Source organism: Nicotiana tabacum, chromosome 12 (genome assembly GCF_000715075.1).
Source record: "Nicotiana tabacum cultivar K326 chromosome 12, ASM71507v2, whole genome shotgun sequence".
NCBI lineage: Eukaryota > Viridiplantae > Streptophyta > Magnoliopsida > Solanales > Solanaceae > Nicotiana > Nicotiana tabacum.
In genome coordinates this window covers 124,868,513-124,880,203 of record NC_134091.1, presented here as the reverse complement: position 1 = coordinate 124,880,203, position 11,691 = coordinate 124,868,513, and positions in this window count along the sequence as shown.

Below are 11,691 nucleotides of genomic sequence, written 5' to 3'. Positions count from 1 at the left end.
ATCTACTAGATGCTCATTCACTTGTGACACCAGGTCTTGGCACACAACATTGGTAGAGTTTGGGTTTATATTTTCTTGGTTTTAAATTTTATTAATGTATGCTTAATTTATAAGTTGGCTTGCATAGCTGTAGTGTTGGGCGCCATCACGACCTACAGGTGAAATTGGGTCGTGACATATAGGCTGGGTATCTGAAACCAAGTCAATATAGAAATCAATATCACGATCAGGTGGCATACCTGGAAGATCTGACGGAAATACATCGGGAAACTCCCGAACTACAGGCACTGAATCAATAGCAGGAGTCTCTGCAGTAGTATCCCGAACATAGGCTAGATAAGCCAAACAACCCTTCTCAACCATGTGTTGAGCCTTTATAAAAGAAATAACTCGATTAAATGAACTAGCAGGCGAACCCTTCCACTCCAGCTTAGGCAGTGCTGGAATAGCCAAGGTAACAGTCTTGGCATGACAATCTAGAATAGCATGATATGGGGATAACCAGTCCATACCCAAAATAATTTCAAAATCGGTCATCTCAAGCAATAGGAGATCTGCTCTAGTTTCATAACCACATAATGTAATAATAGAGGACCGGTAGATTCGGTTCACCACAATAGAATCGCCCACAGGAGTGGACACATAAACAGGAGTACTCAAGGACTCACGAGAAACACCCAGGAATGGAGCAAATAGAGATGACACATATGAATACGTAGATCCTAGATCAAATAATACTGAGGCATCTTTGCCACAAACAGAAATAATACATGTAATCACAGCATCTGAGGCTTTCTCATCTGGTCTAGCCGGAAAAGCATAGAACCGAGCTGGAGCACTAACTGGCTGGCCTCCGCCTGGCTGACCTCTACCTCTAGGACGGCCCCTACCCACCTGTCCTCCACCTCTGGGTGGTCGGACTACTGGTGGAGCAACTGGTCCGGTAAGCATAGGTTGCTGACCCTGCTGTACTGGTCTACCCCGAAGCCTGGGGTAAAACCTCCGCATATGACTGGGATCCCCTCACTCGTAACAACTCTTCGGTGCGATGGGCTGCTGACTAAGTGTCTGGTTCTGGGGACCTGAATACCCACTGGGAGGACCCTGAATAACTGGTGGGCGGTAAGAACTCTCTGGGATAGCACTGAGATAAGGTTGCACTGGAGCACCTCGAGGAGGTGGTGGTGCTGGATATGGGGGTCTGCTGGACTGTCCCCTCACGAACTGACCTCTGCCCCCGGACGGAGCACCTCTGAACTCTCCAGAGTACCTGAACAGCTTATCTCTCATAATCTGCTCTCGGCTCCACTGACGTACACCCTCAATCCTCCGGGCTATCTCCACAACTCGCTCATAAGAAGTACCCATCTCAACCTCTCGAGCCATAGTAGCCTGAATACCAGTATGTAAACCGGCTACAAACCTTCGCACTCTCTCCGCCTCAGTAGGGAGTATCATTAGTTCATGACGAGATAATTCAGAAAACCTCACCTCATAATCGGTCACTGACATCTGACCCTGCTGGAGCTGCTCAAACTGAAACCGCAACTCTTCCCTCTGGGATGGTGGAATATACATGTCCAAGAAGATGCGAGTGAACCTTTCCCAAGTCATGGGAGGAGAATCTGCTGGTCTGCCTAGAGCATAAGACTGCCACCATCTACGGGCTCTACCCTCTAGCTGAAAAATAGCGAAATCAACCCCATGGGATTCCAATATCCTCATGTTGTACAGTCTATCCTTGCAACGATCAATGAAATCCTGTGGATCCTTATGTCGCTCACTTCCGAAGACAGGAGGATGTAGTCTAGTCCATCTGTCCAATAGTTTCTGAGGATCGGCGGCTACAGCCGGCCTGGGCTCAGGTGTAGCTGCTGCCACTGGCTGGACTCCACCCACGGGTAATGCACCCTAGGTCTGATATACAGCAGCTGCCTGTCCATGAGCCTGCGCAGTAGGGGTCTGTGCTCCCCCGCCCGCCTGAGATGTGGCTGGGTCTGCCGAAAATAAACCGGCCTGAGTCATATTATCCATGAATCGCAGTATACGACCCATAACATCCTGAAATCCCGGTGCAGATGTGAAGTCCACTGGAGCTGGCTCTGCCACAGGCACCTCATCCTTCTACTCAATAATGTTATTCTCTACTGGATCCACTGGCGGCATGACCGGAATAGTCCTGGGACGTCCTCGCCCTCTACCACGGGTTGGAGCCCTCCCTTGGCCACTGCCTCAGCCTCTAGCAACTAGGGGAGTAGCTCTTCCCTGATCTGGAATATCATTATGTTCTCACCATCTGTGAGAGAATAAGAGAAGGATATTTAGTACTACATCAATTGCACGATAGAATATGAAGAAAGGTAGTTTCCTAACACCATATAGCCTCTCGAAGATAAGTACAGACGTCTCCGTACCGATCCGCAAGACTCTATTAGGTCTGCTCATAACTTGTGAGACCTACGTGAACCTAGTGCTCTGATACCATGTTGTCACGACCCAATTTCACCTATAGGTCGTGATGGCGCCCAACACTACAGCTAGGCAAGCCAACTAATAAATTAAGCATACATTGATTAAACTTTTATTCCAAAAAAATAATAAAATATCAACTTCTACCAATGTGTGTGCCAAGACTCGGTGTCACAAGTGAATGAGCATCTAGTAGATTATACAAAAACTCCAAATACTGTCTGAAATAAAATAGACAGAATATAAATATCAGAAGAGACACTGGTAGCTGCAGAACGGCTCAGAAAGGCAGCTCACCACTATGCCTCGGGATGACGTGGGTATGTGATGATAGGTCCTCCACTAGTACCTGTCTCAGATCCTGCACAAAAAGTGCAGCAAGTGTAGTATGAGTACGTAAACAACGTGTACCCAGTAAGTATCAAGCCTAATCTCAAAGTGGTAGAGACGAGATGGCCGACTTTGACACTCACTATAGGTCAATAACAATTGAAATAAAACTAGGATATTTAAATCAACGTGATTTACAGAATTTATTTAATCAGCGAAAATAATCAAATTCCTTCAAATGTATCAATTTTCAATATATTAATTAAATTCCTTTAATTCAAATAAATTCTAATGTATCAATTAAATCTCATTTACAGGAGTAACAATTAATTCCTTAACAAGCAAGAATAATAATTCATTAAATTTCCAAGGATTTTCCAATTTACTAAGTAGCTTTACAAGCTGAAATAAATTATTAAAGCATCGTGTAATTATTTTTATTATTAAGCACGATTTCTGCCGAGGAAGTACGGCCCGATCCAGAGTGTCGTGTACACTGCCGAGGGACGTGCGGCGCGATCCATAGATGCATCTATCCTGCCGAGGCGTTCGGCCCGTTCCACAAGAAAGGAGGACATTTTCTTATGTGCCTCCGGAAGGACAGTATATTTGTTATAAGATAAATTTGGGAGGAGAACAATTTCTTTTGACAATTAATTGATTAAAACAGACAATCAAGCCTGTGAGATTTCTATCCTTTAATATCTTTATCTAACAGTTCACAATATATATTCATATAGATATCAATTAATATTAATTAATCAAAGAATACAATTTACACAAGTAATACATGCTTTGAGTCCTAAACTACCCGGACTTTAGCATTAATAGTAGCTACGCACGGACTCTCGTCACCTCGTGCGTACGTAGCCCCCACAATTTGCAATAATTATTTAATCTTAATCACCTATGAGGTAATTTCCCCCTCATAAGATTAGACAAGAGACTTACCTCGTCTTGTTCCAATTTAATCCAAGATTTTTGCCTTTTCCACGATTATCCAACTCTGTCTGGCTCGAATCTAACCAAAATAATTCAGTACAATCACTAAAAATTGTAGGAAATAACTTCTATAAGGAAATACTACATTTGAATAAAAATCCCGAAATTAATTAAAAATTCGCCCGCGGGGCCCACATCTCGAAATCCGGCGAAAGTTATGAAATCCGACAACCCATTCAATTACGAGTCCAACCATACCAATTTCACTCAAATTCGACTCCGAATCGATACCGAAATCTAAATATTTTGTTTCTATGAGATTTTTTAATTTTTCCAAATTTAAATCTCAAAACACTAATTAGATTGTGAAAACAATGATATATTTATGTTCATAAGCCAAATCCAAGTTAGAATCACTTACCCCAATGTTTTTCCCTTGAAGATCTGCCCAAAAATCACCTCTGCTCAAGCTCAAGTTTGCCAAAAATGGCAAATGGGACGAAAGTCCTCTGTTTTTATAACTGCCCAGCAGTTCGGAACTGGGCCTCGAACTGGGCCTCGATCGCGGCATCGAGCTTGTGCCTTCGATCAGGGCGTCGAGGGTTGTCTTCGATCTCAAGCTCGAGCATGGTCCTTCGATAGTGACCCTCGAGCCTTGCTCTCGATCATGGAATCGAACTGGACCTTCGATCCTGGCCCTCGTACTAGACTTCGATCAACCAGCTTGAGTCTAAGGTTGCGACCCTCGATCTTGGGTCTCGATCCTATCCCTCGAGCTTTGCCTTCGATCATGGCCCTCGAGATGGGCCTTCGATCATGGCTTCGATACCTAAGCTCGAGCCTGAGCCTCGTCAACCCTGGGTTCGATGCCTGGGTTCGAGGTCTGGACTCGAGGTCTGGGTTCGATGACAGTCCAGAATGCCCAACAGAAGAGGAAAAATTGCAGCAGCTTTTTAAGTCCAACTTTTGATCCGTTAACCATCCGAAACTCACCCGAGGCCCTCGGGACCTCAACCAAATATACCAACAAGTCCTAAAACATCATACGAACTTAGTCGAACCTCTAAATCACATCAAACAACGCTAAAACCATGAATCATACCCCAATTCAAGCTTAATGAAACTAAGAGTTTTTAACTTCTACATTCAATGTCGGAACCTATCAAATCAACTCCGATTGACCTCAAATTTTACACACAAGTCATAAATTACATAACGGAGCTATGAAAATTTTCGGAACTGAATTCCGGCTCTGGTATCAAAAAGTCAACTCTCCGGTCAAACTTTCAAACTTTAAATTCCTATTTTAGTCATTTCAAGCCTAATTTCACTACGGACTTCCAAATAAAATTCCGATCACGCTCCTAAGTCCAAAATCACCATACGGAGCTGTTGGAATCATCAAAATTCTATTCCGGGGTCGTTTTCTCAAAATATTGACCGAAGTCAAACTTAGCACTTTAAGGCCAACTTAAGGAACCAAGTGTTCCGGTTTCACCTCAAACACTTCTAAATCCCGAACCAACCATCCCCACAATTCATAAATCATTACAAGCATCTACGGAAAGTTTTATTTTAGGGAACGGGGTTCTAAAAATTAAAATGACCGGTTGGGTCATTACACTATTAGTATAATTACTTTCAGGTTGTCTAATTCATATAAAATTGAACAAGTAAATACCTTTAGTCATGTAATCCTATTACTTTTTGGATATACTTCTTAAAAATTTCTATTACTAATTTAATTTGAAAATGTATTATAATGTCATATTACTAATTTAATTTGAGAATGTATTATATTGTCCAAATTCATTTAGAAAAAGGAGAGCCTATATTATTATAAAGGAATAAATACAATATTAATATACCAAAATAACCCTAAATTATTAAACGGAAGAACTCATAGGAAGATGACATAATTGCAATAACCTATTTTTTAGACTACAATACCTTCTATGCTAATTTTTAATATTTAAGATTTTAAAATTAATAAAATTTTGTCTATTAAATTATTAATAAAAATATGTAGGGAGGTTTAATAAAATCAATTTCATAAAAATCATCCGTATTGGCAATACATTACCACTCCATAATGTCCAATACCAAGAAAAAAATAAAATTAATATTAAATGGACTGCATAAAGTGTTGATATTGAGAAAAAAATACCCTCATGATAATATATTTTTATATTATATTTGAACTATTTTTCTGCTCAAATAATATTTTTTAATTAATTTTTTGTGTAATATTTAAAAATACCCATTTATTAAACAACAAAAAAAAATATTTAAGAATATAAATGTGTGATAAAGAGAAAAAAATGGTTAGTAAGAGTCAATACCACTAATGATTCTACAAATATAAAGATCTAAAAGTGAAATGTCATATCAATCTTTTACTCTTTGAAAGTAAAATTTATGGTGGATAAAATTATAATTAAGATTAAATATTCAAAACAAGAGATGAACTAATATTAAGATTTGAATCGATATAGAATAAATTATTTTTATGTTAAAACCAAATAATTAAATATTTTAATTAATTATTTAGCAAGAGAATCCAATTCAATTATTTTTTAAATTCATCATATGAGTAAAATTCTTATTCGAGCTAAAAATAAAAATCTTAGGGTACACAAATTTATTCTATAAAAAGAGTGTTAGAAAACAAAGTAAAAAGTTAGTATATTCTTAAAAATCAAAATGATATACAAATGTATGAGGAAGCACAGTCAAAGCTAAATCCCAAACAAGAATAAGCTTTCAAGACTATATTATAAAGAGTTGACTCTGCTATAACGGAATTATTTTTTGTAGATGCCTCCGGCGAAATCGAAATAATATTTTCATGTCATGCATTACTTGTAAAAATCATATCATGATACCAAAATTGGTATCTACTCGACAATTGACAGAGAATTAAACAGAGAAAGAAGAAGAATGAAGGGAAAAGAAGATAGAATCGAGAAGAAGGCAAAAAAGGCTAGAACAATGAGAGGGGATTTCAAATTTTCATTAACATTCAAAAGTACCTAATGGGAGATTACAACTTGCTATTTATACTTCTCAATAATCTACTGAAATTACAAAAATAAAGCAATGGAAATGAGCTAAAACAAGCTAACCGAATTTTCCGCCAAAAGCTAACATTCAAATTTTAACTAACAACTAACATAACTAGCTTTTAAATTAGTCTACTCATCAGTTGATGTGGCATCATGGACTTCATCTGTATTTTGTGTATTAATATCCCCTGTTGAAAAACACCCTTGTCCTCAAGGGTGAAGGAAGGAAATCTGGTCCTAAGGAGGGAAGCAAATTCCCAAGTAGCAGCAGCAGCATCCAAACCTTGCCATTTGACTAAACACTGTGCGACTGCCTTGTTACCCTTTTTGACCAATCTGCGATTAAGTATAGCTTTAGGAGTAGGACATAGAGGACTAGAGAGATCCAAGATAGGTGGGTGGACAATTTCAGAAGGAAGGACTGGGCAAAACTTGAGTTGGGATATATGAAAAGTAGGGTGGATTTGGACCTCAGGTGGTAGCAACAATTTATAAGCAACTGCTCCAACCCTTTCAACAATAGGATAATGACCAAAATAGCGAGAGGTAAGCTTATGATAGGGAAAGATAGATATAGTGGATTGCCTATGTGATTGAAGTTTCACAAAGACCCAATCACAAACTGAAAAATGCTTGTCAATGCAATGAGCATTAGCTTGATCTCGCATACGCTGTTGAGCTCGTGTCAGATGGTATTTAGCTAGTTGCAATTTAAACTCTCGTAGCAGCATGGTGTTCTCAATGTCATCAGAAGGAGAGTCACCAGGAAGATAAGAAAGGTAAAAAGGAGGATGATAGCCATAAAAGAGTTCAAAGGGTGAAGTCTGAATGGCAGAATGGTGTGATGAGTTATACCACCATTCAGCCAAAGGCAAGAATGCACACCAATCAGCTGGTGAATCAGAACAGAAACAATATAGATAAGTCTCCAAACATTTGGTAAGAACCTCAGTTTGGCCATCAGTTTGAGGATGATAAGCCGTGGAAGTGTGCAAATGGACTCCTTGAGCAGAAAGAAACTCCTTCCAAAATGTGCTGATGAAAATAGGATCACGATCACTGGTGATGGTAGAAGGGAACCCATGTAATTTGAAAATGTGGTCAAGAAAGATAGCCACAAGGGATTGGGCAGTGTAGGGGTGAGCCAAAGCAATGAAATGGCCATACTTAATCAATATATAAACTATGACCCAAACAATTGTCTTTCCTTTTGATTTGGGCAAACCTTCAATAAAATCCATGTTGATATCTGTCTAAGGAACTGTAGGGAGAGGCAAAGGTTGCAATAAACCAGCTGAGGCAGAAGTATCATACTTGTTCCTTTGACACACAGAACAATTGCGCACATAGCTGAGGATATCAGTTCTGATGCCCTTCCAATAAAAGTAAGCCATCAATTGTCTAGTGGTTATATCAATGCCAGAGTGGCCACCAGATGGGGATGAATGCCACGGCTGCAAAGGCTTAGTCCTTAGGCCCAAATCATTTCCTACCATCAATTTACCCTTCCTCCTAAGCTGATTGTTTACCCAAGTGAAGTGTTTCTGTGGTTTGGTTTGTAAGGAGTTGATGAGGCTGTGTAACTCAAGGTCGATAAACCAACTGTTTTGAATTTCACCCAAAGATCTGCTTGTACAGAAGAAACCATTAAGGTCATTAGCTCAGCTCCTGACATTTTTGACAAAGAATCAGCATCCACATTCTTCTTGCCCTTCTTATACTAGATTCAAAGTCAAAGGGTAACAATTTAGCCAACCATCTAATCTGCAAGTCAGTATGTAACTTCTGCTCCAAGAGGTACTTAAGGGCTTTTTGATCGGTCTTCATAATAAAATGTTGACCTAAAAGATAGTGAGACCATTTGGTAATTGCAAACACCAAAGCCAACACCTCCTTTTCATACACAGACAAAGCCATATGTCTAGGAGCTAACCCTTTGCTAATGAAAGCTATAGGGTGGTCATCTTGCATAAGAACAACACCAATGCCTGTTCCACTAGCATATGTTTCAACTACAAATGAAAGTGTATAGTTAGGTAATGCTAACACTGGAGCAGAAGTAAGAGCTAACTTCAATGCTGCAAATGCATCTGCAGCCTTAGCATTCCATTAAAAACCATCCTTCTTGAGTAAGTCAGTGAGTGGTCTACTAATAAGGCCATATCCCCTAATGAACTTCCCATAAATACTTTAATACTAAATGGCCTTCCACCATACATGTTTGTTGTCAAGTTTATTATTTTTTACGTATGTTAGTGTCACTGTTTATATAATAGACCAAGTTAAAATTGATATTCCATTGTATATAACTTGATTTTGAAGAAAAATATGCCTGTCATGCTACTGAAAAACTTAGATACGCCGAATACCTTATGTAATAGCACATAGATGGTATATAGAAGTTTTGACAATAATGTCATACATGCAAAAATTATGATACTGGTCAATGTACTTCTAAGTATATTCTTATCCCTAAATTCAACTTTCGTCTTTCGAAACTAAGGAATATCCTTTTAAATTTGTGTGAAAATAATTTTTAGTATGTTTATGTTTTGCAAATATAATAAATAAAGCACAAGAACAAACATCCTAAATATTGGACTATTTTATATTTTTCAATTATAATAAATAAAGCACGAGGACAAACATCCTAAATATTAGACTATATTTATCGCAATATGTTTTCTTGCACAAACAACTATATGTTGCACTTTCAAGAGGAATATCAATATCGACAACAAGTATGAAACCTAAGGCAGAGCAACCAAGCATTAGGAGGAAACATACACAAAAAAATATTGTCCACAAAGAAGTGTTCGTTAAGATACCATCATATTAAATATTTTTAAACTAATACATAATTATCCAACTAACATGACAAAATTGATCATAAAATTGATCATTAGTGTAAGTTTTGATGATGTCCTTTTATTTTAAATTCATGTATTATGCTAATATAATAATATTTTTGGCATTTAGACGATTGTTGTATTATTATACATAAAATTTCTCTCATTAATTAAATTTTATTATTGCTTCATTTAAATAAATATTTAAATCACCACGTGCCATCATTAACGTGCAACGCACGTTCATAGATACTAGTTATAATATAAGTGTGTAAACATTATGTCAATATTAGTATAAATATATATATATTTTAGAATTGGTATAAATATTAGAAGCTGATTGATTTTTACTGTCTATCCCTCTATCCAAATGGTTGAACTAAGTTAAATGAACATATTTTAAAATATGTTAAGTTAATAGATGTATCATGATTAGGGGTGTACAAAGAAAATCGATAAACCGCACCAACTCGATAATTTGAGTCAAACCGAGGAAAAAAAAAACCGATTGTGATTTGGTTTGATTTGGTTTAGTGTTGGAAAAAAAACCCGACCATAATTGGTTTGGTTTGGTTTTAACTAAAAGAAGTCAAACCGAAATCAAACCAACCCGACATTACATTTATACAATTTTTAAAAATATTTTATGCATATAAATATTTATTGTAATATAATTTATAAATATTTCTTAAACTTGTTCACAATTCTATCTTTAAAAGATTGTTTAAAGTTTGGACTTAACATTTTTGAATGGTCCAATAAATTTTATAGCCCATAAAGGTAGTAAGTCAAATAAAGTTCAAATCAATACTAATACTAATAAAGAAAATTTAATTAAACACTATAAATGACAATAGTGTTGGATATCTATTTTTTAGTTTTGCATTGATTTATAATGAGAATATATAACCTAGTTTATCTTTTTTCGGAAAAGGGTCTAAAATGCCCCTTTACTATATGAAATGGGACAGCCTAGCCCTCCGTTAAAAGTTGGTCTCTATTCTGCCCTTACTGTCAACAAATGGGCTCATATATGCCCTCCATCACTAACGGGAGACTCATAAAGCCACGTGGAATATATGTGAGGGCAAGTTAGACCTAGTTCGAATTGTACATGGACATATATGAGTCGGTTATAATAGTCATTTCTCAAACACTTCACAACTCCATATTAGTTTACTTATACACTTAATTGACAACATCAAACTAATTATCACAACAAATAAACTATGTCATAGACACAAACATTCAAATGAACAACAATGACTTCATTAAATCCTAGTAGCTCAAAGTGGTGGAATCATAACAAAAGACCCGGAATATTCTAGTAGCTCAAAGGGGTCGAATCATAACAAAAGACCCGGAATATTTTAGTAGCTCAAAGGGGTCGAATAGGAGGTGTCGTTGCGGACTTGCTGTCAATTATTTCATGGCATGGACTCATTTAAATGCTGGAAGAAGGTTTTTCAAATGCCCGAAGCATGAGGTAAGTAATTTTTTTGATGGGTTCTTTTAATTATTCCGATTTGCTTGTAAATTTATTTTATTTATTTTTGGTTTTTTGGATAAAAATATTTGGGAATGGCAAGATGAAGAGCTTCCTCCTAGAGTTTCAAATCTCATATGCAGTTTAAAGAAGGAAAAAGAAGCTCTAATCCGTGAAATAAATGCTCTCCAAAGGAAAGTTTGATCTTGAGAATGTTATGATGCTCGTCGATCATGGAGGAATAAAAGCCTTGGAATAGGAAAGAAATGTTCTAATGAAGAAAGTGACCGATTTAGAGTACTCAGTTGTGCTTGATGCTAAATTTCGGAAGAAGATATAAATTTTCATGTGTGTGATATTGGGATGTTTTGTTATGTTCTCTGGATCCATGGAAAATGATATGTAATGTTAGTGTTATTGTGGCTTAATTGTTGTCTTTTATTATGAAATGAAGCATTATGTTTTTGTACAAGGATTTAATGATGTCATTGCCGTTCATTTGTTGTGTCTATGACTGAGTTTATTTGCTATGATAATTAGTTTGGTGTTG